Consider the following 26499-nt stretch of genomic DNA (forward strand, 5'->3'; position numbering starts at 1 on the left):
CTGGGGGCAGAGTCAAGGTATCCACTGATGGAGAAGCTCGCCCTCAGTCTGATCCACTCATCTCGAAAGCTCCGCCCTTACTTTCAGGCACATCCTATCCATGTATTAACAGATCAACCACTAAGGCAAGTCTTGTCTAAACCAGAGGCGTCTGGTCGACTCCTAAAGTGGGCTGTTGAACTCGGACAATTCGAGATCACCTACCATCCGAGGACGACCATCAAGGCACAAGCGTTGGCGGATTTCATAGTGGAGTGCACCGGTACAGCCGACGACGAGGTAACAACCACGGCCCACGAGCTGTGGAAACTTTACGTCGACGGGTCGTCAAATGAAAATAGAGCGGGGGCATGAGTTATTCTGATCACTCCTACAGGGAGCAGATTTCACTCTGCTTTAAAGTTTGGCTTTAAAGCATCTAATAATGAAGCTGAGCATGAAGCTTTACTTGCGGGACTACGAATAGCAAAGGAGCTCAAGGCCAAAGCTATACATTGCTACAGCGACTCCCAGCTCGTAGTTAATCAAATCTTGGGAGAGTACCAGGCTCGTGGCACAAAAATGGCAGCTTATCTGGAGAAGGCAAAATCCGCATTGGAGTTTTTTGAGTTTTATGCAATCGAACAGGTTCCCCGAGAACAAAACTCAAATGCAGATGCCTTAGCTCGCCTCGCCACCTCCGCCGAAAATGAGGAGCTAAATGTCGTACCCGTAGAGCACCTGCCAGCGCCCAGCATTACTGAGCCTGACGAGGAAGATGTGTGTATGGTCGAGACAGAGCCGACCTGGATGAGCCCGATAGTTGAGTACCTCAAAAATGGAATTCTTCCAAAAGATCGAAATCAGGCTCGGAAACTAATGTATCAACTTCCCCGTTACACCATCCTGGACGGAAGGCTATACAGAAGGGGGTATTCCATGCCATTGCTCAGATGTGTAACTCCTCCCGAGGCAAAGAAGATTATTGAAGAAATTCATGAAGGGTTCTGCGGAGACCATACCGGGGGGCATAGCCTGTCCAAGAAGATTATACGCCAAGGATATTTCTGGCCGACCCTTAAAACGGATTCTTTTGAGTTCGTGAAAAAGTGCGACAAGTGCCAGAGATTCGCCACGATACCCCGAGCTCCACCTTCCGAACTAACCATGTTGACATCTCCATGGCCTTTTGCGGTATGGGGCATCGACCTCATAGGCTCACTCCCAACTGGCAAAGGAGGAGTAAAATATGCTGTGGTCGCAGTTGATTACTTCACAAAATGGACGGAGGCTGAACCATTGGCGACCATAACTTCGAAGAAGGTCCTAGATTTCGTGGTAAAAAACATCGTATGCCGATTTGGAGTGCCAAGAAAGATTGTGTCTGACAACGGAACCCAGTTTGATTGTGACTTATTTACCAACTTTTGTAACAAGAACGGTATAATAAAGAGCTTTTCGTCAGTAGCTCACCCTCAGGCGAACGGTCAGGTCGAAGCCGTTAATAAAACTCTCAAGAGTTCCTTGAAGAAAAAGTTGGAAGAAGCAAAGGGACGATGGCCTGAGGAATTACCCCAAGTCCTTTGGGGATATAGAACTACAGCTCGGACATCAATTGGGCATACCCCGTTTTCTCTAGCATACGGCTGCGAGGCAATGTTGCCCATTGAGGTCGAAATTCCGACAATTCGAACTCAGATTTACGACCAAAGTTCCAATCATACTCAGCTCGAAGAAACCCTAGACTTGATCGAAGAAAAAAGGGAAGAGGCTCAGCTGAAAAATGCTGCTTACCAGCAACGGACCACGAGATATTTCAATAAGAGGGTTCGAGAATGAAAGTTCGGAGTGGGAGACCTGATTTTGAGACGAGTATTCTTAGCAACCCGAGATCCAGCAGTAGGAGTACTTGGGCCAAACTGGGAAGGACCATACCAGATAGAATCAGTCATCCACCCTGGCGTATACAAACTTGCGAGATTAGATGGGAGCTTGATACCTCGAGCATGGAATGGCGAACACCTTAGACCATATTATCAATAGTGTAGAAAGTGTCGCCTGTAACCATGATTTTCTATCCACGTTAGTTTGTTTTTGAATTTCATCAAATAAAATGTCTACTTTGTTTCACATGTAATTTATTTTTATTTTTGCAATCTCTCTTAATTTAATAACCTATGGTCACTCATAGGATATTAAGGGGGCAACATTGGTATACATACCTCCAGCTTAAAAAATAAAAAATATAAAAAGTATTTGGATACAACCAAATACGCGAGCTTAGATAGTTCGGACTTAACCGAGTTATCAAAAACAAAAAAGTATTTGGATATAACCAAATACGCGAGCTTAGATAGTTCGGACTTAACCGAGCAAGCTTAGATAGTTCGGACTTAACCGAGTTATCAAAAACATTAAGTATTTGGAAATAACCAAGTACGCGGGCTTAGATAGTTCGGACATTACCGAGCTACCAAAAACCAAAAACGTTTGGAGTTTAACCAGATGTGCAAGCATAACAGGTTTGGAACAAACCAGCCAAATTATCGATCGATGATAAATGGGAGCCAAAACCCATCACAAAATATGTCGAGATCGAGGCTGGAACATCTTAAAATAGTTTCGAACTCATAACCTCGGAGTTAAGATACTAAGGATGAGGAAAAGTGACTAAAAGATTAATCAAATCATTCATATTACATGCCATATAAGTACTTTTCAGTTCATGGTTAAAGTAATGTCCGACCTTGATAAATAACGAGGTTGGAAACGGATAATTCGAATAAACTATGCATGAATGCATCGAATTTCGAGCCTAAATCCAATCTATGTTTGTATGCATAAATAAACATAACCGGTCCATCAATTATAAAAATATGCAAAATATTTCGAGCCAAGAAATGCAAGCATATAAAAGAATAATAAAGGGAATTGTATCAGCCCCGTGGGCATAAGTTAAAATAATTACAGAAATAATGGGACGCAGCCCCGAAAACTGATCTCCCCGAGGTCAGATTCAAAGAAGAGGAGTCTCCTTGGCCTTCTCAGCATCAGTGGCACCGGACCCCTCAGGACGAATAACATGACTATCCTCCTGAGCTCCCTCCGAAATGGTACTCGGAGCAGCTTTATCCTTCTCGAGCTGCTCAGCCTCTTCCTTCTCGAGCCGAGCATTCCATCGTTCGAGGAAGGACGCCTCGAGGGGACCCAAAAAACTGGTGTCCAGTTCTTCGTTATAGGCCCACATCCGGTACATGGCTGAATCGACCGCCGTTTCCTTCTTTTCTTTGAACTCGGCAGTAAGGCGGGTTTTGATATCCTCCATGAGGTCGAGGGTGACGGCCTTGTCTTCCTCGAGCTTCTTATTGGTCTCCCGAAGCTGGATGTTATCTCTCTTTTGCTCCTCGAGTTCATTTTTCAGCTTCCCAAGCTCCTTGGCCATTTCCTCACGCTCCTTAACCACTGCTTCGAGCTTAATGTTCGCCGCCTTCAGGTCATCATTCGCTCTAAGGTGGAGGTCCCTCTCCTCTTGGGCAAGGGTCCTGCTCGAATGGACCTCGTTGTTCAGCTCGTAATTGAGCTGGGCAGTGAAAGCAAGAGCCTGAAAAAAGGAAGAAACAATCATTAGCCTCGAGACATTATGAATGTAAGCAAAGGGAATATAGGATACTTACCGCGGCAGTGTGCTCGATACTCTTCTCGTACAGGACAGTGCGGTCCCAAGTGCCAGTTAGACACTACCACTGAGGAGCCTCGAAATTGCCGTAGCTCTGGCCAATCCGGGACATTACATCCGAGATCAACGTAGATCCGTGAGGACCGGCAGCATTATCCACCACATACGAATCCATATGGGTGGAAATGGTTAGCTTCTGAGCTCGGGAAAAAGAAGGTCTTTTAACGAGCTGGGTAGAAGGCATTTGACCCGCCACAGGAGGTTGGGATTCGACCACGGCAGCGATACCAGTCTGCGAGGCCTGCGAGGGTGGTATCGTCGTGGGGGCGTTAGTCTGGCCAGCCGACGCAGTAGCAGAGCTCGAAGCTGGCGAGGGAGGAGGAGGCGTTTTCCTAGATTTCTTGGAGCCTTTCCCAGGCTGGCTGGTTTTCAGTCCCCCTGACCTGGGGCGTTTGCTCCTCTTGGCACCTGCATTGTCGATGAGGGCATCGAGGTCGGAGTCCATATTGCCTGCACAAGTCATCACAGTGAGTCAGTAAAAGAAATACAAGTTACTTCAACACTATATATAGAGTGGTGAAAGAAAAAACCTAACTGGAACTTTCCCCCGAGCTTGAGCTTGGGGACCATGAAATTCCCCCGTCTTCAAAAGAGGCGGGGGGAGGGCCTTCCCTATAAGTTGGTGATAACCTCGAAAGGTCCCTATAATCATTGGTCCCATACTGCACAGCTATCCCATTCCACATCTCGTCCGTGGTATACATAGTGTCGTATTTCCCGAGCCCACTATCAAACCTATGGACACAGTCATCTACCCAACTCCATATGTAGAAGTGGTATCTATCCTGTGGGCACGAGACTAGTCTATTGGGCCTGTGTTTTAATAAAGTGGGGGACCACATTCGCGAAGTAGGAAGGGTTTTACCTCCATCGGAGTCCGAGCTCGAGGTTTCGTCATTGGCCTCATTTCCCGACCGCGGACTTCTCGAGCGAATTGGGAGAGATGCTTTCCTTTCCCTCCTCGGAGGAAGGATGCCTGTGGGCAGAGGCACTTCCTCCCAGCGTTCGTATTTTTTACTGGACCAGTCAGAGGTTGACTGGCCCTGTCCCAACAAGCCACAAGCTCGAAGCTTGTCCTCATGTAGCAGAAATGAGAGAGACCTCCTGCCATAAGGGAGTCAGAGCAGGCTCTCTCTGTTCTCCTTCATTGTCTCGTCGGGGGTGGGACGCTGAAAGTTAGCTGAAAGGCGAGATACACTTCAACTAAACATGGATTCAAGGGCTAAAGATTCGAGCTCAAAAATAGAAAGTAACGAGAATACTTACGAATTCGCCTAAACGAACGATGTCGAGACGGGAACAGACCATCTGTCCAGAAAAAAGCCCTCTTGAAGTCAGGGGGATGGTTCGGAAGGTCTTCAAAGATTTTTGTCTCTTTGGGGTAGCTCGAAAGATAGTAGAAACCATCTCCTCCCCGAGCTCGGGAGGGATTACTCTTCAAGCAAAAGAGATATAAAATCTCTTGGGGTGAAGGTCCTGTCCACCCCTGCTCGTGAAACAAGGACCTCAGGGCAGACAGCACCCTGTATGAATTGGTGTTGAGCTGGAATGGAGCCAACCCAACAAAATCGATGAAGTCTCTGAAAAAGGACTTCAGGGGCAACAAAGCTCCTGCCCTTAGGTGTTCTTGGCTCCAGGCCGTGTATTTCACACTGGAATCGCAGCCCCCAGGAGCGAAGCAGCTCCGTTCATGCCTTGTCGGAGCTCGACAGTTCAGTGTGTCCAACGAGCTAAGGCCATGAAGGGCCAGGATGTCAGTTATCTGGTCGGAGGTGGTAACCGAGCTCTGGTAGAATTCGGCTTCAAACATCTCCCTCCTAGGCTGCGAAGATGAAGGCTCCGCCATTAAGGAAAACTGAAGTTCCCCCGGGTGGTATGCTACCGTGACTTTTAACGCGGGGTCGAGGGGAACTGGCCTAGGTCCGGGGTTCGGCTCCGGATAGATGGCTTCCCGAAGGACCCTTCTCTTCTTTTCGATGACCTCGTCAATCTGGCGGCGATAGTGGGCTCGAATGTCTTCTTGCTCGCGTGCGATCTCGTACTCTTTAATCCGACGCTGGTTCTGAACAAAGACCGATTCCGGGCTCGGAGATTTGGGCTCGTAAGGGATTGCTCGTAATGACCCCCACTGTCTTTCCAGATTCTGTGACATCTAACGAGAAAGAAAAAATGGTGAGGGTCATGCATGCAAGGATCACGAGCTCGACAGAATGAGCTCGGAGATTTAAGGACAAGAAACTAAGAATTTAGACCCTCACTAAGGGGTCAGAGCGCGTGTTCCACAGGGAAGAAAAAGAACGTGGATGATTTTTTGAAAATCCCGAAGTTCAAGGGAAAGAAAGGTGGCGGTTAGCCAGGAAAGGGCTTTTTCGGGTTTCATGTAATTGTCAAGAATAAGGGTTTTTACCCGAAAACTTGGTGTACAAGAAACATAGCCTAAAATTTTCAAAACCCAGAAAGTTGAAACCATATTCAAACGTCGAAACTGGATATAAACCAGAGACGAACTTCCAGAGTGAAAATCCAGAAAACCTAAAAACCTATCGGTTCAAACCCTCCTATCGCATCATGCTAAGAACACATACTAACATACACAGCAAGCACAGTATAAAAAGAACAACAAAAATGGCGTACTTACACAGTGATGGGAAGTGCAGCGAAATCGTCGAGTGGAGAAGAGGTTGCAGGAAAGAACTCACTGACTCGTACAAACCAGGATTCTTTTGTTTCTTCGGCCTAGAAAACATGCAATGAGCATAAACTGTGGTAAGAGGTTTAGGGAGTGTTTTTCTTTTTTTTGGTCTGTGATGAGCAAATGTGAAGAAGACGAAGAGGGGGTCTTGTATAAATAGGTGGGAAAACCGAATTAATCAGGAGCGTTGATTAAAATCCTCAACAGATCGAATGGAGGGGAGTCGATGATAAGATGGCGCCGAAAAGCTGTCAGACGAACGATCGTGGGCATGTTCCCAAGGTACTCAAGTACCTAAAGTGAGCAATACCCATCTGGCACGTGTCCGTTTTTAAGAGTGTGACGGTATGGTTCCCGAAAAGAGTAGTTCAAAAGTTTCCTTCTCTTAGGATTCGAACAAATACTTTTGAGGGGGCAAAATGTTATACCCAGATTTCGAGCCATAACAAATATGACCTCGAAAGCTGAGTTCGCATTAAATGGTCTCGTGAGGGTTAGGGTATGCTCTACGATTGTAAATCGGAGCCTGCAAAGTATGATACAGACCTCGAATATGGTGACCTCGAAATGATCTCGATCTCAAAGGATAGCTCTGTGAGCCCCTCATCTTCAGGAACAACTTCGGAGCAGGGATCTCGAGCTCGATATGCTATCTCGAAAGCAATGTCAGCTCGGGAAATGTCAGTGGCTCGAACAATGACGTGAAACCTTAGATGCTGAAGCCTTGGAGATACGCTATGATCACTTTGAATATCTAAAAGTATTGTAGATATGGGATGTAATCTTCATTTATTGATGTAAATCCCCAAGAATCGTGGGATATTATTTAGTCAGTTATGCGTTTCCTGATCTTTGGGGAACGTTTCCTTTTATATCTGATTATTGGCATTTAAGGCCATTTATTTTTATTCACAAAAGAGTAACTACCCAAAATATGTGGGATAGTATTCTGCATCCTTCTCTATAAATAGAGAAATCATGCACCATTGTAAAGGACCGATATTCTGATCCTTGAGAGAAAACTCTGGAGAATTCATGCTAAAGAATTGTTCAGAGATAATCTTGAGATTAATAACAGAGACTCGTGGACTAGGCAGATTTAACTGCTGAACCACGTAAAAACCGTGTGTCTGATTCGTTTGCTTATTTTAGCCATTGTCTTTAATTGTTTACGTGCTCTCTTCTTTTATCTGTTGACGAAAAACGGCGTCAACAGAGGTGGTTAGGAAAAAAAAAGACATCAAAGTTTTAACAAATTAGTAAGTATAGATAATCGATAAATCTCCATATAGATTCTGTAGCATCATTAATCGAAAGATTTTCCACCATCTCCAATGCTGTTGAAGAAATTGCAAGTTCTAATATATTTATATTTTTCATTTAATTGCTATTATTATTGAAAATGAATAGAAAATAGAAAAATAATAAAATTTATATAACCATCTTATTTTTTTATTTGCTTATTTGTGGTTAGTTAATTTACTATTATTATTTTAATTTTAAATAAGATATTATTTTTATTTATTTATAATAATATGTTCATATCTATTTTTGTAGACATTTTTTTAAATTAAAGATATTTTATAAAAAAAATATCATTTTGTATATGAATATAAAATATTATTCTAGATGAATATTATTAAATATATCATTACTATTATTAATATTATTATTATATGTGAAGTTTTGGTACAATTTGAATTGAATCTTATAATTATGATACAAAAGGCTATAATCTCTCCAAATAATCATTCATTTTTTTCGGAAGAGATATGAGTATATAAAATAGAAAAAAAATCTAAATTTACCTTCCCATCAAAATATACTACTATATAGAAAATTTAATATATATATATATAACTATATAAGTATTGTAATATCTTTTAGTAGCAATAGTATATAATAACTTATCACACCAACCAACTTCTAAAACTAACAAATATGAATAATATCACTCATCAATAACATATTCACATATTCAAGAAGTTACCATACAAGGTAAACTATAATTATGTTCAGAAATTCAATTCATCAAATCTAAATGAAGTAAACGGTCCATATGCATAAAGGAACTTAATAATAGGAAGCAAAAAACCATTAAATCTTGGCTATATATAATTAAATTACTCAAGTTCTATTTGTTCATAAGCTAAAATAATCAGCCATAATGTGATAAGCCAATTGAATTAATTTTATTTGGAAAAAACATAAATAATACCTATAAAGTTCGTCGTCAAATATATTTTAAATGACTATTCAAAATTGGAAATGTCACACGACTTTTTAAAAAAAAATAAAAGGAGAATTCAAGTCAAAATCTCTAATCTATTTCTAATTTTTTGTATATTTTTTATTCTATTTTCTTTAATTTATTATTATTAAATAATTAAAAAATAAAATATCTAAAATCATCAATAACAGCAATACCTCTTCCGTAACTCTTTTTTTAATATTTATTAATAACTAATTTCTAATAATTATTATAATAAATCACCCATATGTAAATTCACATTTATCTTGAAGATTTTCCAATACATGATAATCTTTTTATTGTTTCAAATTTCAAATTCAAAATTTAAAATATCTTAATTTATTTAGAAATTACTAATTTTTTAATAATCATATATAATTGACATTTATTTCAAAATTTTAATCTATATAAATGAGAGCAATAAAGAGATGGTGTGGCCCTCTAAAAACTCTTCAAACCACTCTATCTATTTTATCATTTAAACTAATTTTTTAGTTCATTTTATAGATTATAATAATAATAAATGTAATTTTTTAAATTTAGATGAGATATTTATAAGATATTGTTATTTATATATAGATAAATATCTATTTGTGAATCTATATATGTATTCTAAACATTCTCTATTAATCTCATATTTTCCTCTACTCTAATTTTTTTCTCTTCTTCTCTCCAAACTCTTTCAATTTCAATTTTTAATGAAATCCAATTCATGTCTCCAAATTTGATTGATTTACGCGTTAATGATAACACAATCCTCTCGGGTATTTATTTAATTATTATTGTTTGTTAATCTTTAAAGTTTGGATATTTATTCAATTATTAATGTTTGTTAATCAATAAAGTTTTTATTTTAAATTATTGATATTGATATTCTAACATTTCATCTTATATTTCTATCATGTTTTAGATGTTATCGGATGCTTATGTTGTATAAGTGATATTGGGATTGTTGGAGGTGGTTAGGAAAAAAGAGACATCAAAGTTTTAACAAATTAGTAAGTATAAGCTAATCGATAAATCTCCAGATAGATTTTGTAGCATCATTAATCGAAAGATTTTCTACCATCTCTAATGGTGTTGAAGCAATTGCGAGTTCTAATATATTTATATTTTTCATTTAATTACTGTTGACACCCTTTTTCGTCAACTTCAGAAAGAAGAGCAATTAAACAAAAATATACCAGGGGAAGTAAATAAAAAGAATGTAGACAGGGTCTTTTTACGTGGTTCAGCAGTTAAAATCTGCCTAGTCCACGAGTCTATATTATTGACTCTGTTGGAATTCCCTGGAGCTTTCAAGAAGCAATTGCCCATAGTTTTCTCTCTAAATCTCAATATTTCGGTCCTTTACAAATGAATAATCCCACTCTATTTATAGAAGGGTATTCTGAATTGCTTCCCACATATTTCGTGAAGATATTCTATAAATCAAATCAAATAATGTCATTAAATGCATTAGTTACTATCTACACGGTAATATCCCATAGAATGTGGGATTTAATAATGAATTACATCAGATCCCTTAGACATAGGGAATTTATAACAATAAATACATTCACACACAGCTGACGAGCTTAGACACTAGATCCGTGTACCTTCAAGACCGCTTGCCTGTTACGAGCTTCTCATCTTGGTTCGCTCATGCTCCCAACAAGTAACCATTGTCGAAGCCGTCCCCTTCGAGCTTACAGCTCTCGAGCTTGAATCATCTTGTCTGTGGGCAAGAGATGAATCAAGAAATTTATACAAGTGTTGAACCCATGTTATTTGTGAGTTGCGAGCCTAACTTATAAGCTCGAAGAACCTTTGAGGCTACATAATACTCGAGCTCACAAGGTCTGGCACTTACAGCGAAAATGTCTCTGACTTGTGGATCACATGATGACTGTGCTTATTTCGAGCTTACCCCTTACGAGCCTGGATTTCCATCCTTGAAATCTGGGTGTAACATTTTGCCCCCTCAAAAGTATCAGTTTGAATCCCATGAGAAGGAAACTTTTGAACTGCTCCTCTCGGAATTGAGCCACTTAATATACTCGAGTGTGGACACACGTAAATCACGGGTTGCTTAATTAAAGTAATCGAGTACTTTTGCACCATGCCCACGTCTATTTGTCTGCCACCTTTATGCCGCCATTGCCACGTCTGTACCTGTCCGTTCGATCAGATACCGAATTTGGCCAACGGGCCAAATCAATTCGTCGTTTGACATTCTCTAGGGCCTATGAATATGCCTATATCATCTTCTTCCTCTCACTTTCGCGTCTTGGACCTTCAGAGAAAAAAGAAGAAAAAACCAAAACTCAAAATCTGTTATACTCTTGCATGTTTTTCAAACCAAGGAGGCAAAATATTCTTGGCATCTTCGATTCTGTGAGAGCTTCCTTGACACCCTCCTTCAATCGTCGATCGCACTATACCCGCAACTTTACGTACTTCCTTTGTTTCTGGTTTTTTATTTTTCCATGCAACTTTACGTACTTCCTTTATGAACGTATTCAATAACTTGTTGCCTTAGTAATGTAGTTTAGATGATATTGCACAAACTCTAGACCCAAAAATCTTTGAAATTGTGGGTTTTAAACCAAGATTTTGGTGCAGAAAGCACATATATGTGTTTTTATTTTATATTAGACCACGGATGATATATCGTGTAGACTAAGAAATGGGGTACTGAATTAGGGTTTTAAATTGCACGTTTCCCAAAATTATCACCTTTTTGAGTAACCGTCAACTTTTCCCCTGAAAATCTGGGATTCTTAAAATGATCCCACACTTTCCTTCCCTCGTGTCAAATACACGCTCGAAGCCTAAACCTTACAATAGTTCAAGGTTCTTTCGTGAATTTGACCCTTTTTTCGAGACCGCGGTCTTGATCGAGCTTACTCCGTGATCTTGAGCCTTCGAGCTTGTTAGATGTCGCAGAATTCTTAGAAACAGTGGGGGTCAGTGCTCACAATCCCTTACTCTCCAACAACTCCAAGTCAGGAATCTCCCTTTACTCGAAACCAGCGTCTGATTCGCGAGTATAAAGTGAAGTGTGAGTGAGAAGATATTCGAGCCCATTTCCGACGTCAGATCGACTAGGTTGAAGAAAGAAAAAGGAGGAAACTTCAGGTCACAATATGTCCAGATCTAGACCCCGAGCTTAGACCTATTCCCCTCGATCCCAAGCTTAAAGTCACTATTGCTTTTGAGCCTGGTGTACTTTCCTTTTCCTTGATGGAGGATCCTTCAAACCGTCCATCTACCTCATAAGTTGCTGCCATTCCTACCTCCAGGGAGGAATTCTTCGAAGTCGAGCATTACTGGATCTCGGTGAGTTCAACGGGACAGATTTTTGACATCCTCGCTTGCCATGGCTTGGGACTGTCCGGTTCATTGAGGTGCTGAGCTGGTACTCCCAATGAGCAGAGCTGCTACACCCCGGGAGATGGTTGACCCGACAATAAACTTAAGCTCGCGGCCTAGAGTCGTGAGCATATGAAGGCAGGGGCTCTATTGCCCCTTGAAATCCTTTTTTAAGGATTTTTTGGATTTTGTTGGGCTCGCGCCCTTCCAACTTCAGACCAATTCATACAGGGTCTTGTCAGCCCTGAGGTCACTATACGACGAGTTAAAGTGAGAAGGACCTTCACCAAGAAAGATCTTGTATCTTTTTTTTCTGAAAAGCAACCCCTCCCGAGCTCGGGGAGAAGATGGCTTCTATTACCTGTCGAGCTATCCTAAGGAGAGGAAAATCTTTGAAGACATTCCCAACCATCCCTCCAACTTCAAGCTGGCGTTCTTCTGGACAGACGGCCTAGCTCCTTCAAAATTTTATTTGTTCCAACGAATTTGTAAGTATATATCCTCCTTTCTTTTTCTTGCTCGATCAAATGATTAGCCCCAAACTAATGACATGTATCCATTTCTTCAGCCAACTATCACCACCCCACACCCACGGGCTCGATGGTGGAGCACAAGAAATCTTTGCTCTAGCTGTCGTATGATAGGCGTTCCCTGTCATATCTTCTTCATGAAGATAAGCTTCGAGGTTGTGGCCTCCTGGACCAGGATCAATCGATGGACGACACCGCTTACCGCAAATATAATATGTGGGAGCACGTACCACTTCCTATTGAGAAGCTTCCTCTGAGACAGAGGTCAACGAGCTCAAGGGTACGCTCTCCCATGGCTCGCCGTCACGAATGCCCGTGCTCGGGAAATGAAGCAAACGACGAGGCGTCGAACTCAAGTGACGGAGGTAAAGTCATCCTCAACTCGGCTTTGTGGTCTCCTTCCATACTAAAACATAAACCCAACACCCTGATCCTATTCCCGGATTCCAGGGATAATTTCCATGTATGGTCTTGGGTAGACGAGAGGGTCCATAGGTTTGATAGTTGGTTAGGAAGATTCCAAACTATGTATAGTTTAAATGAAGTTTGGGATGGGGTAGTCGTTCAGTACGGGAAAAATGACTATAGAGACCTTTCGAGGCTATCTCCCACATTTAGGGAAGGGACTCCCCTAGCCTCCTCTAAAGATAGGGGCATTACATGGTCGCTGAGCACAAGTTCGGGGAAGAGTTCCAGTTAGTTTTCTTGTCACTTGAATCTTTGTTTCTTTTTAGTGTTTTAAACTCATTAACTAACATGCAAGGTATATATGCAGGCGATATGGAGTCCGATCTCGACAACATTCTCAATCGTCGCTCGGGAGCGAAACAGAGCAAACGCTCGAGGGCGTCATAGAGAGCGGGACGACCCTCTAAGGTCTCGAAAAGGACTGAGACGACCCCTCCTCTTCTGAACTCCCAAGGCTCGAGCCAAGTCGTTGCCACAGACTCCGAGGTCGGGGTACCTACCAAAGCTACTTTCTCCCTGCCTCCTGCTATCCAAACCTCCCAAAAAATTGCGCCAGCTCCAAAGAAGCCGGTTCCAAATCGTGAGCGTTTGTTGTGGATTTCGACTCACTCTAGTGATTATATGATCGAAAATGCCACGGGGAAACATGGAGCCACACTTGGCTCGGACGTTTTGTCTTGGGTGGGCCAAAGCTTCCGCAATCTCGGCGCTCTTCATTGGTTGTTCCTAAACAACTGTTGGGACACCAACATTCTTTATGACAAGGGTAGCGAGCTCATCTCCTCGGTTAATTTCTCTTTTTACTTGGTCATGTTGTCTGTTTGAGTTTATTTGGTATATGCTCTGACCCAATTTGTTTGTGTATAGGCCCTTGTCACATTTTCTCAGCTGAATTACAAGCTGAACAATGAAGTCCATTCGAGCATGTCGTATACTCAAGAGTCGAAGAATCTCTAGCTCAAACTCGCCGATGAGCTTAAGTCTACCAAGTCAAAGCTGGAGGCTGAGATTAAGGAGAAGGACTCGAGAATCAAGGAGCTTGAGGAGATAAATGCCAAGCTCGAGGAGGAGAAAAAGGCCACCTTCGACATAATCGAGGGTGAAAAGGCTCGTCTCCTTGAAGAATTCAAGCAAAAGAAGGATCAAGCAGTTGATATGGCCATGTATAGAATCTGGGCCAACAATGCTGACCTCGATACAAGCTTCTTTGATACTCTCGAGTATGAATTCCTAGCGAGGTGGCAAGCACGACTGGAAGCGTAGGATGCCGAGGAGGAGGCTGAGAAGGTAAGGGAGAAGTCAGATACTGCTGGGGGGGATGCTCCTGCTTCATAGAAGCGAGGCCATGGGCTACGCCCTATTAATACTTTTGTAACTTTTTCCCTTCTTTTTTTTATATATGCCCTTGGGGCAGAGACAATTTACACCTCGTATAAGGGCTATTTTTTGTTTGTTCAAACTTTTACATTTGATATATTCAATTTTATATTCGGCCTTTACTTTAATGTTTTTGCTTCACATTTCTAGATCAAAATATTTTGAGCATCTTATATCAAATGATTGCCTTTATGTTTGTTTATTCATACAAACACTGCTGGATTTAGGCTAGAGGTCCAATGCATTCATGCACAGTTTACTCGATGTATCCATGTCCAATCTCGTTATTTGTCAAGATCGGACCTTACTTTTACCATGCACTTGAAAGTACTTATATGGCATGTAAGATAGGCAGTTTAGTTATATCATGCTTTTGTAGTCACTTTTCCTCTTCCTCGATTAGGTCCTCAAGGTTGTGAGATCGAAACTATCTTTTTGCAAAATATTCCAGTCTCGATCTCGACTTAGCCCAAAGTAGGTTTATTTATATTCCAACTTTTGTCGATTAGTTTTAGTTGGTTTGTTCCAAACTTAATTAGGTTGTGTTTGGTTTGTAATCCATACACTTGTAATTTTGGTAATATGGTTATGTCCAGATCATATTAACTCGCGTATCTAGTCATATCCAGAAACTTTTATTTTTAATAATCTAGTCATGTCCATATTGTCTTAGCTCATGCATCTGGTTATATCCAGACTTCTTGACTCGCGTATACAATGATAACCTCTACATCGGGTTAATGATCCAGACATGTTTGCTAGCTTTCGTGTATACAACATTTTTATGTCGGGTTAACCATCCAAACATTTTTATTTTATGTTATTTATTTTTTTCAAACTTATGGTATTATTGTATACCACTGTTGCCCCCTTAATATCCTATGAGTGTGACCATAGGTTATTTAATTAAGTGAGTTTGCAAAAAATACAACATTTAATAAAGAAAATAACTTTTGATCGAAGTTGAACACTTTAAAAAAAATTGAAAAATAAACAAGCTTGGTTAAAATAAAATGTTACACTGAGATTTCGAGATAAGAAATTATGACCTCGAAGGCTGGACTCGTCAAGTGTGAGATCGAGATATATAAAAATGCATGTTCATGGTCCAGTTGTAAAACCCTCGAAGCAAGACGGCAATCTCAAAGATGTAACCTCAAGATTCTTTCTAAGCTCGAAAGAGCATAGCATCGGGATACATCCGTTAGCGAGTGCCTTAAGACTGAGTAGTCTGAGCTTAAAGAGCACAAGCTCGAAATGTGACACCCTCGATGGTATTTATCTGCTCCGAGTAGGTCCTTGACTGACGCGATGTTGGTTGCTGACCTCAGAGATTTGATGAGTCATCTGATGTAACATGTTCTGTACATTTAAAGATATTTACTGTTGTAACATCCCAACATTAAAGGGATATTAGCAAGTCTGTTATCCATTTCGTGGTCTTCAGGGGACGTTTCCTTGTATATAGGAGTTACAACATTTAATATCATTATTTTCAATTAAAATGCAGGAGTATCTTCCCGAAATATGTGGGAATGAACTCTAAAAACTCTCTATAAATAGAAAGGTCATGAACACTTGTAAAGGACGGATCTTTTGATATCTTGAGAGAGAACTCTGGGGAATTCATCTCTGAAGGATTTCCAAAAAACTCCAAGTCCTAATAAAATAGACTCGTGAACTAGGCAGATTTAACTGCTGAACCACGTAAAACCCTTGCTGTTCCACCATACTATTCATCTGCATCATAGCTCATATGACCTCTCAGCCCATAACTACAACGACAAATGTAAACTCAGCCTCGACCTCGGCGGACCCATCAGCCTCGAAACCCCCTGCAGAAAACCCTTCCAAAAGAAAGAAGAATGAAGGAAGTAACCCCGAGGCAAAAGGGGGAAAGAAGAAGAAAGGGGAAAGGTATTTCTCCGTGTACAAGGTGTACACCGAGCTCAACGAGTCTCGAAAGAATATTTACCTAGCTAATGAAAACCAAGTCCCTTTCAGACGTCCAGACCCCCTTAGAAACCAAAAATCCAAGAGAGACTCCAGTAAATACTGTCGATTTCACAGAGATACTGGACGCACTACTGATGAGTGCAGGCAACTGAAGGACGAGATCGAAGGCTTGATCTTGTAAGGATAGTTCAGGCAGTATGTCAGAAACCAGAACAATAATCAGGCTTCTACCAGCCAGAGGACAGCTGCACTGCCGCTTGCCCAAAACAGTAATTCTCGAGCTAGGGAAGACGAGAGACCCCCTCCGATTGATGGAGAAGATGTTGTAACCATCTCAGGCGGGCCTCATCTCGCAGGATTGGGCAAGGATGCCCAAGAGCGATACGTGAATGAGCTAAAAACTAGCGACGGGTCCCCTTATGAACCCGAACCCAGAGCTCCGAAGTACCAAAGGGTTGAATCTTAACCTATAACCTTTACTGAGGACGATGCGTCCCATGTTCAATTTCCTCACAACGACCCACTAGTCATCACTCTTCAGCTCGCAAACAAGAGGGTTCACCGAGTTCTTATTGATAATGGGAGCTCAGTGAACATTCTCTATAAGGCCACCTTAGAAAAGATGAGACTTGCGCTTCGTGACCTAAAGGCCTGTGCAACGACGTTGTACGGTTTTTCAGGAGAAGGGATTGCCTGTATGGGATTCATCAAACTCCCTGTGACCTTGGGAGACTTCCCAGTCTCAACAACCAAGATGATGGGTTCGTAGTAGTGGACCTGCCATCGACCTACAACGTGCTGCTCGGAAGACCCGCCCTAGTAGGGCTGGGGGCAGTCTCGTCTGTAAGGCATTTGGCCATCAAGTTCCTGACTTCTAGTGGCATCAGAACACTAAAGGGAGACCAGCTGGGCGGAAGGGAATGATATAGCCTTTCCATTAGTGGAAAGAAGCAGACGAGCGCATAAGCACTCGTCATTATTCAGAATAAGGACGGGACAGTATTTGAAATAGATGAAGAAATCGATCCGAGAATAGAGGAAAGAGCTGATCTCGAACCATTGGAAGAGCTCGAAGAAGTAGATCCCCCGAAAACAGTAAAGGTAGGGAAAAACCTCCCCAAAGAAACGAAATAGCAATTAATTTTCTTTTTGAAGAAGAACCAAGATGTCTTCGCATGGTCACATTTGTACATGATAGGGATAAGTCCAAATGTGGTGAGCCACGCATTGAATATCAACAAAAGCTTCCCACCGAAGCAGCAAAAGCGGAGACTACTGGATGACAATAGGAAGAAGGCCCTAAATGAGGAAGTCGGCAGGTTGAAAGCAAATCGATTCATCAGGGACGCTTTTTACCCCGATTGGGTAGCCAATCCGTTACTGGTCCCAAGCCTAACGGGACGTGGTGGGCCTGTATTGATTACTCGGACCTCAATAAGGCCTGTCCTAAGGACTTCTTCCCTTTACCTCGGATCGGCTAGCTCGTGGATGCCACGGCAGGGCATGGACTCATGTCATTCATGGATGCCTAATCTGGATATAACCATTGTTGATGCTCATAATCTCATCAAAGGGAAATGCAAGGTAGCCACCAAGTCGCCTCCCGTGAGGCCATCAAGTGGCGAGGCCCCCCCTGATCCGCGAGACCGCCCCGTCTCGCGAGAATGCTCTTCCGCGAGGCCCCCAAGTCGCCTCCCGCGAGGCCACCGAGTGGCGAGCCCCCCCCGATCCGCGAGACCACCCCGTCTCGCGAGTGCCTTGTTCCGCGAGGCCATCTTAGGGGGCGAGGTACCTTATTTAGCGAGGCCACCCTAGGGGCGAGGTGCCTTGTTCCGCGAGGCCATCCTAGAGGGCGAGGCGCCTTATGTAGCGAGGCCACCCTAGGGGCGAGGTGCCTTGTTCCGCGAGGCCATCCTAGAGGGCGAGGCGCCTTATGTAGCGAGGCCATCGTAGAGGGCGAGGCGCCTTATGTAGCGAGGCCATCCTAGAGGGCGAGGCGCCTTATGTAGCGAGGCCACCCTAGGGGCGAGGTGCCTTTTTCCGCGAGGCCATCCTAGAGGGCGAGGCGCCTTATGTAGCGAGGCCATCGTAGAGGGCGAGGCGCCTTATGTAGCGAGGCCATCCTAGAGGGCGAGGTGCCTTGTGTAGCGAGGCCACCCTAGGGGCAAGATACCCTTGTTCCACGAGGCCAACATAGGGCGGGGCGCCCTATTCAGCGAGGCCCTTGGGCCACTCCTACCATGCCCATGCGCAGGGCCGAGGGATGCCACGGGGCCGTCTACGGCGCCCCATGCGCGAGGCCGCGCAAGGTCCCGCGCGCGCACGCCCCGGGAGGTCCATCAGCCCATAATCTTCTCAGGAGGCCGACGCCCCATGACTTAACGTGTATGGGCCCAAGACCCCTATTCAACGCCACGGCCAATACGGACACCGAAGATCCCCTTTTTCACATTTCCAAGTCCCTATGCTTAGTGTGAGTCAAAGGAGACATGTTTGTACGACCAGGTACCAGGTACGGATGCCGGTACCAGTGAGGATCGTGGTCCGTACGTCTACGGCCATAGGTCAGAGCCGACACCACTACCTCCTGCGCCAACACGCCTGCTACCACGCCTCAGGAAGGGGTACAGACAGGTAGTGGAGACATCCTCCTGACACCTGCTCCTGTACGGGATGTACAGCCACAACCTCTGAAGCCACTTCCCTGGTACAGTACGTCTGTACCTCTTGGTCCCCTGGACCACTATGTACCTAAGGCCGTTAGAGCCTACTATAAATAAAATTCGAAGGCCACCTGAGAGGGGGTTGGAAAATTTTACTGTAACAGAGACATTAGCGTGAATGAGATACTGAATTCTCCATTGTTGTTACTCCATTATTCTTGAGTCATCGTTCAAGTTTTCATAGCTTTCGAATTAGCAATTTCAATTCGATAATTTTTCCAACTTAACTTCGTTGACGAGTTCTCACCGTCAACAGTTTGGCGCCGTCTGTGGGAACGTTAGTTTTAAGCTACTGTTCCACCATTATTCCCGACAAGAAGAAGATGCCCAGACGCTCGAAGCGACTAAGGGAGACGCAGGAGGTCGAAGTTCACTTAAACGGAGTCCAGCTGAAGGCCTCCATGAAGGACGCTCCTCCACCCAGGGACGTGGAGCCCCCGAAAGACCCTGAGGTTCAAGGAGGAGACAGGGTGGCCTCGTCACCGGCTGCTCCACCTGGGGGGAGTCCTCCCAGAGCACCACCGGTGCACGCTGATGAGTTCCCTCCTCCGAAACCACCGCGGGCACCGAACTCCGGCCGGCAAGACCCGGGCCCTTCTACTCATAGGCCAGACAAACACCCCCGGGTCCACTCCGTGAGCTCGAGTTCAAAGTCCCGATTTTACGAAGAGGAGATACGTGAGCTCCACCGTAAAAACCAAAGGTTAGAAACTACCTTGGAGAACATGCAAGAGGTCCTTAACGGCCTACTGCAGGGTAAATCCAGCATAACCTTGCCCAAGAGAAAGGAGAAGGGCAAGGGTGGGGTGGAGACCACTGTGCCAGTAGATGATGGAAGAACCCGACACTCGACTAGCAACACCCCCCGCACGAAGCAACGTGATCACCCCGAACCACCTAAGCAGGCCCAAAAGCCAACGCCGAGAACCACGGCTGCCCCTCGACGCGAGGATGAGGTCACCTCCAAAAGAACGCCCCCAGACTTGCGGGAGGAGATCAATAGGAAAAGGGCAGGCAAAGGGACCACACCCCCTGAGGCGCCTCGAGAAGGCAAGGGAAAGGCGGGTCTTAGCCCGTCCACTCTAAGAGACTCCCTCAGCAAAAGGAGGCAAGACTTAGACACAGAGATGCGGAGTTTGCGGAGCAAGATTGTCACCGCGTCGGGTGGCCAGGCCTTTGAGGAAGAATTCGACCACGAGTCACCCTTCGTGCGAGAAATTCAGGCGATCCGGCTCCCTGCCAATTTTAAGGAGCCCAACATGACCCCTTACGAAGGGAGCACGGATCCAAAGTACCACCTGGATGCGTTTAACGATCTCATGAAATTGAGGGGGATTGGAAGTGGTGCCAGGTGCCATTGCTTCGCTGTTACTCTGAAAGGACCCGCCTACAAATGGTTCAAAAGGCTAAGGCCGGGGTCCATCAGGTCCTGGCAGCAGTTCTCTGATGAGTTCCTCCAGCAGCACCATGCCGTGCGGGACTACACGATGCCAGGCACCAGCTTAGCCAACGTGAAGCAAGGGGAAAAGGAGAGCCTAAAAAGCTACATTCACCGGTTCAATATGGAGGCCGCGAAAGTGGGGAGCCTGACGCGCCGGGAGTTAAAAATGGCCATTACTGCTGGGGTACTCCCAGGGAGCAAGTTGTGGGACAACATGCTGAAGAGGGAAGTCACCGACTTGGACGACTTCTATGAAAGAGCACAGAAGTACATCCGTGTGGAGGATGGCCATGCAAACCTGAAGGCCGGAAAGGAGGAGTCCCATGCAAAGCCCCCAATTAACGACGGGTCGAATATAGCTAAGAAGAAGAGGACGTATGAGGGGTCGAGAGATGACCAGCAGAGAAAAACCAAACGAGGGGGTGATCATAGGCCAGCGACCTATACTTACTATACGAACCTCACTGACACCAGGGAGCATATTTACGTCACCAACGAAGATCGAGTGCCCTTCAAGAAGCCCCCACCAATGAGAAAGGATCGGTCCAAGAGGGACCCCAGTAAATACTGCCAATACCACAAAGACATTGGACACACCACGGCAGAGTGCATCCACTTGAAAGAGGAAATTGAGGAGCTCATCCGCCGGGGGCACTTAGGCCGTTATGTCAAGAAAGAGAGGCAAAGGCCAGAAAACGAGCCCAGGGCATCCCAGGCACAGGAGCGAGCCCCAGAAATACAAGGGGAGGTCCGCACCATTTTTGGAGGCCCAGGATTTGGAGGAGATTCTCGGAAGGGACGAGATAAATATGCAAGGGAGGCTCGACGAAGTCCGCCCCCCTGTGTCATGAGTTTAGAACAGCGACCCCCGAAGAGCTTCAAGGGGGAAAACGACTCAATAACGTTCACTGAGGAAGATGCACGGGGGGTACACTTCCCCCACAATGATCCGCTGGTGCTGACAGTTCAGTTGGCAAATATGCGTGTGCATCGAGTCCTGGTGGACAACGGGAGCTCAGTGGACATCCTATATCGCCCAGCTTTGGAAAAAATGGGACTGGGCATTCGTCATCTAAAGCCTTGCCAGTCGTCACTATACGGATTCACAGGGGATTCAGTGCAACCCCTTGGAATGATTGAGTTGACACTTACCATGGGGGAGCAGCCCCGCCAAACCACAATTATGTCTAACTTTGTTGTGGTAGATTGTGCATCAGCTTTCAACGCGGTATTAGGGAGGCCATCCCTGAGAGAATTGAAAGCCATAACTTCAATATATCACTTAGTTGTCAAGTTCCCGACCCCAGGAGGGATCGCGAGTATGAAAGGAGAACAGAAGGAAGCAAGGGAGTGTTACAACACCTCACTCCGCACGCCTGCAAAGCCACGCGAGCCGATGGCCATGGTGGTGCACGAGGCGATAAGCATGCCCACAGGGGGTCCGCAGGAGCTTGACCCTCGGGTCGTGGATGAGGCAAGAGCAGAACCGGAAGAAGAAGTAGAGGAGGCTACGGTGACGGAGGAGCCTTTAAGGAAATTGAAGATAGGGAAAAGCCTACAAGGTGACGTGAAGGAAGAATTGATAAGATTTTTGAAGGATAATCTGGACGTGTTCGCATGGAGTCATGAGGACATGGTGGGCATAGACCCCAGCGTAATGTGCCACCACCTGAACATCTCCCCAGGAGCAAGGCCCGTCAGGCAGAAGAGGCGGGCGCTCGATCCAACAAGGTACGCAGCGTTAAAGGAAGAGGTTGACAAATTGAAGGCCAACGGGTTCATCCGTGAGTCTTTCTATCCTGTGTGGGTATCAAACCCAGTACTCGTGCCGAAGCCAAACGGGAAGTGGAGGACTTGCGTCGATTTCACGAATTTGAATAAAGCTTGTCCTAAGGACAGCTTCCCACTCCCCAGGATAGATCAGTTAGTAGACGCAACAGCGGGGCATGAGTTACTAAGTTTTATGGACGCCTACTCGGGATACAACCAAATCCCAATGAACCCTGCAGATGAGGAACACACGTCATTCATTACAGACAAAGGGCTCTACTGTTATAAGGTGATGCCCTTCGGGCTCAAAAACGCGGGAGCCACCTATCAAAGGCTGGTGAATACAATGTTCGCAAATCAGATAGGGAGGAATATGGAAGTGTATGTGGATGACATGCTGGTGAAGACCAAAGTAGCTGCAGAACTCAACAAAGACCTTGGTGAGATGTTTGACACGCTCAGGAAATATCGGATGAAACTGAACCCAGCCAAATGCACCTTCGGGGTATCCTCGGGAAAATTCTTGGGCTTCATGGTCAACTCCAGAGGAATCGAGGCCAACCCCGACAAGATAAAGGCGCTCATAGAAATGAGCCCGCCGAAGAATAAGAAGGAGGTACAATGCCTAACAGGAAGGGTGGCGGCCCTTAACAGGTTCATCTCAAGGTCCACCGACAAGTGCCTCCCATTCTTTGACATCCTCAAAGGGAGCAAAAAGTTCGCTTGGGATGAAAGATGTGGGGAAGCCTTTGTCAGGTTGAAAGAGCACCTGGGGAAGCCGCCCCTGTTAGCAAAGCCAGGGAAGGGCGAGAAGCTGTACCTATACTTGGCAGTGTCGGAGCATGCCATCAGCGCAGCCTTAGTTAAGGGAGAGAAGAAGCAACAACAGCCCGTATACTATATCAGCAAGCGTCTGGTGGACGCAGAGAGCCGGTATCCAGAGATCGAAAAACTGGCCTATGCGCTAGTAGTGGCGTCGAGGAAGTTGAAGCCTTACTTCCATGCGCATACGATTGATGTCTTAACGGATAGTCCTTTGAGACAAGTCTTACATAAGCCAGAGACCTCAGGGAGGCTAATGAAATGGTCGATTGAGCTAAGTCAGTTTGATATTGTCTACACCCCAAGGAAGTACTACCAGTAAGACGCCGGTGCCCACGGATAAAAGCACAAGTGTGGCACGCTGCCTTGATATGGTAGGAAGAAATCAAAGAGGTTACCTAGATAACCTCCTAAGTAGGCGTGAGCCATTTTATTTCGTTTTATGTGAAAATCACCTATGTACCGTTGCAACTACATGTATGAAACCATTATGTTACGAATATAATGAATGAAACCGCGTATTATAAGTAAGACTGTTAGCCTCTTCGTGTGTTATTTTTTCTTCAATACCAGGGCATCAGCCAAAGTGTCCGCCGAAATAAATTTCACCAAACACTTGGGGGGCAGGACAAGGGGCGATAACGCAGCTAGCAAGGGAGACCTGAAAAGGACCCTCTAACGGAGGGTCTTGAAAAGGACCCCTCGCCCTCCTAAAAAAGAGGCTCCTAAAAAAGACCCTCTGATAAGGGATCTTGAAAAGGGCCCTCGATTAGGAGTAGCCCAAAAGCGACCCCCTATGCATCAGGAGGACCCGAGAAGGACCGTAGCCCTAAAAAGGACCGTTCAATGGGAGTTCCTAGAAGGACCCCTTATATCGGGGCCCTAGACGAAGTTCCTAAACATAGAAAGTAGTAAAAAGACCTTGCAAGGCCTCCCCTGAGTTTACAAGGATTAGCTACCCTCGTGAACATCAAGGAGGCCAAAAGGCCTTACGAAAGAAAAATATATATATAGTGACAACACTAATAAGTCTGGAGCGGCCACCAAGCCGCCCAGCCAAAAAGGGTCCCAAAAAAGACCCTTGCCGAAATAGTACTATGCAAAAGGACGAGAGGGACGCCTCTCGCAAAGAAATAATAAGCGCGCGCAAGAAAAACCCAAAAGGATAGCTAAGATCCAAGGGGTCAAAATATCCTTACAAAAACCGCCAAGGGGCACCAAAAGAGGTCCCAGTGAACCCTCTCACATGGGATCCAAAGGACCTCCAGCCTGACAAATAAAAGAAGGGAACCAACCAAACCGCGTCATACAGGCATAAAAGGGCCTCAAGTGCAGTAGAACAAGAAATAAACAACAACATCACATGTATTCATACATAAAAAAGAAAGGAGTTCTCAAGACAATACAAGGGTTACTAACAGAAAAGTAGCACTAGTAATGACGTTACAAAAAAAAAAAAAAGGAGCGAAACTAGTTCAAGGCCTCCTGTAGTGGGCACTCCACCAGGCCGCTCGGGCAACAGCTTGCTCGCCAAAAGAGGAGAAGTCGAAGTTGGGATCCTGCTTCCACACATTGTAAAGAGCCCGGTCTATAGACTTGCGCTCGATTACAGCCTTCTCCGCCTCCAAGGAAGCGACTTTCTCCTGAGCCGACTGTAGTTCAGTCCTAAGGGCCTCAACTTCAGTCCCCTGTCGAACAACCATCTCATGCGACCCGGATGCAGCGATCTTGGCCTCCTTGAGCTCGCGCTCCAAACATTTAGCCTTGCCCTTCAGCACCTTGATCTTAGCTTTCAGCTGCTCATTCTTCAAGTCCGACTTGGTGTACTTAGTCCGGGCTTTTGACAATTGGACCTTGGTTGCGCTAAGCTCATTTTCGAGCTCCTGGACCTGGACTATGAGGCCGTCCCTCTCAGTGGTAGATGCGGAAAGGATGCCAGTTGAGTCAGCATGTCGAAGAGACACGATATAGACCTGCACAAGAAAACCAATGGCATCAGCAATAAGTAACAAAAAGAAGAACACAGGTGCATCTATGCATAATACTAATCAACGCAAAGTGAAAAGCCTCACCCAGGCCGCAGCACGCCTTAGCATCTCCCCGAGGTCTGATTGAGTCACGTTCCCTAGGCCCCTCCAGTCGGAGACAGGGAGACTCTCAGCTATTGGAACGAAACGCTGCCCATAAACTGAGGCCATCCTGGTCACCCAAGCCTCTGCCCCCACGCTAGGAGCATCTGGTTGGACTGGGACAGACGACCCACTCGCCGAGGCAGGAGGAGGCGCAGCAGAAGAGAAAAATTGAGACTCTGGTGCATCGGCAGGGGGCTCCGCGAGCCCGACGAAATCAGCAGCCGGTATGCCGAGATCATGATGAATTGGAGGGAAGGCATCGCCACCACCGCAACCAGGAGAGGCGTAGCATCCTGCCGCGGCCTGCGGACCTAGAGGGTGAAAGGCCGTGTCCTGGTCATGGGAGTCATGAGGAGGATGTCCCCTGGGGGACAGGGGGGCATCCTCCATCTCCACCTCAGCCTCATCTTCATGCAGTGATGGCCCAGCCGGCGTAGCCACAACCTTCTTAGACCCGGTGATTGACCATAGGAACTTGGGGTTAGAGACCGGAGACAATTGGTGGCGATTGAGATTCGTCATGGTAAATAGGACTGCTGCTTTCTTCAGGGCGGGGTCTGCTGCAATGAGTCTGTTTATCGCCTCCGCCTCCGACCCGATGACCGAGGGATCAGCAAATTGCCCTGCAAGAACCGCACCAATATCAGTACAAGCGAGAGTGCAAAATGGTGAGTTCTAATAAGAAAAAGAAAAAGACTGGATACTTACTAGGTTCAGCGCGAAAGCCTTCACGAACTGAAAGAGGCCCCTGTACCCAGAAAAAATCCTGTTTCCAGGACCCTGGGTTAGACACTGAGCCATCTATCAAGGGTAGCTCACTATTGGCCTTCTGCAAGTAATAGAAGCCCTTGGAATTGTGCACCCCAATAAGGTTGTACAAGGAATGCACCTCTTGCGCCGTCGGGGCGCGTTGCTCATTATTCTTGAACCAAAGAAAGAGGCAACTTAAAGTCAACCAACTGTTGGGTGACAGTTGGAGAGGGGCCAAATCGAAATAGTTGAGAACCGCCACAAAGAACGGGTGTAGAGGAACGGTGCCACCCGCCTTCATAATCTGCTCACTCAAAGCCACAAAGCCCTTCTCAGGGCGGTCGGCCCGGCAGGTCTCCTGAGGAACATGCAAGGCGTATTCTGGAGGAGTTCGGTAGCGCTTCACGATGGTCTTCAGTTTGTTCGAAGACATATTGGACACTAGGCTGGACGCCAGTAGGGGGGCGTCGTCTTCTTCCTGGACGGACACCTGTCTGCGTACCTTCGACATATCTGCA

Source organism: Humulus lupulus, chromosome 4 (assembly GCF_963169125.1).
Source record: "Humulus lupulus chromosome 4, drHumLupu1.1, whole genome shotgun sequence".
Classification (NCBI taxonomy): Eukaryota; Viridiplantae; Streptophyta; class Magnoliopsida; order Rosales; family Cannabaceae; genus Humulus; species Humulus lupulus.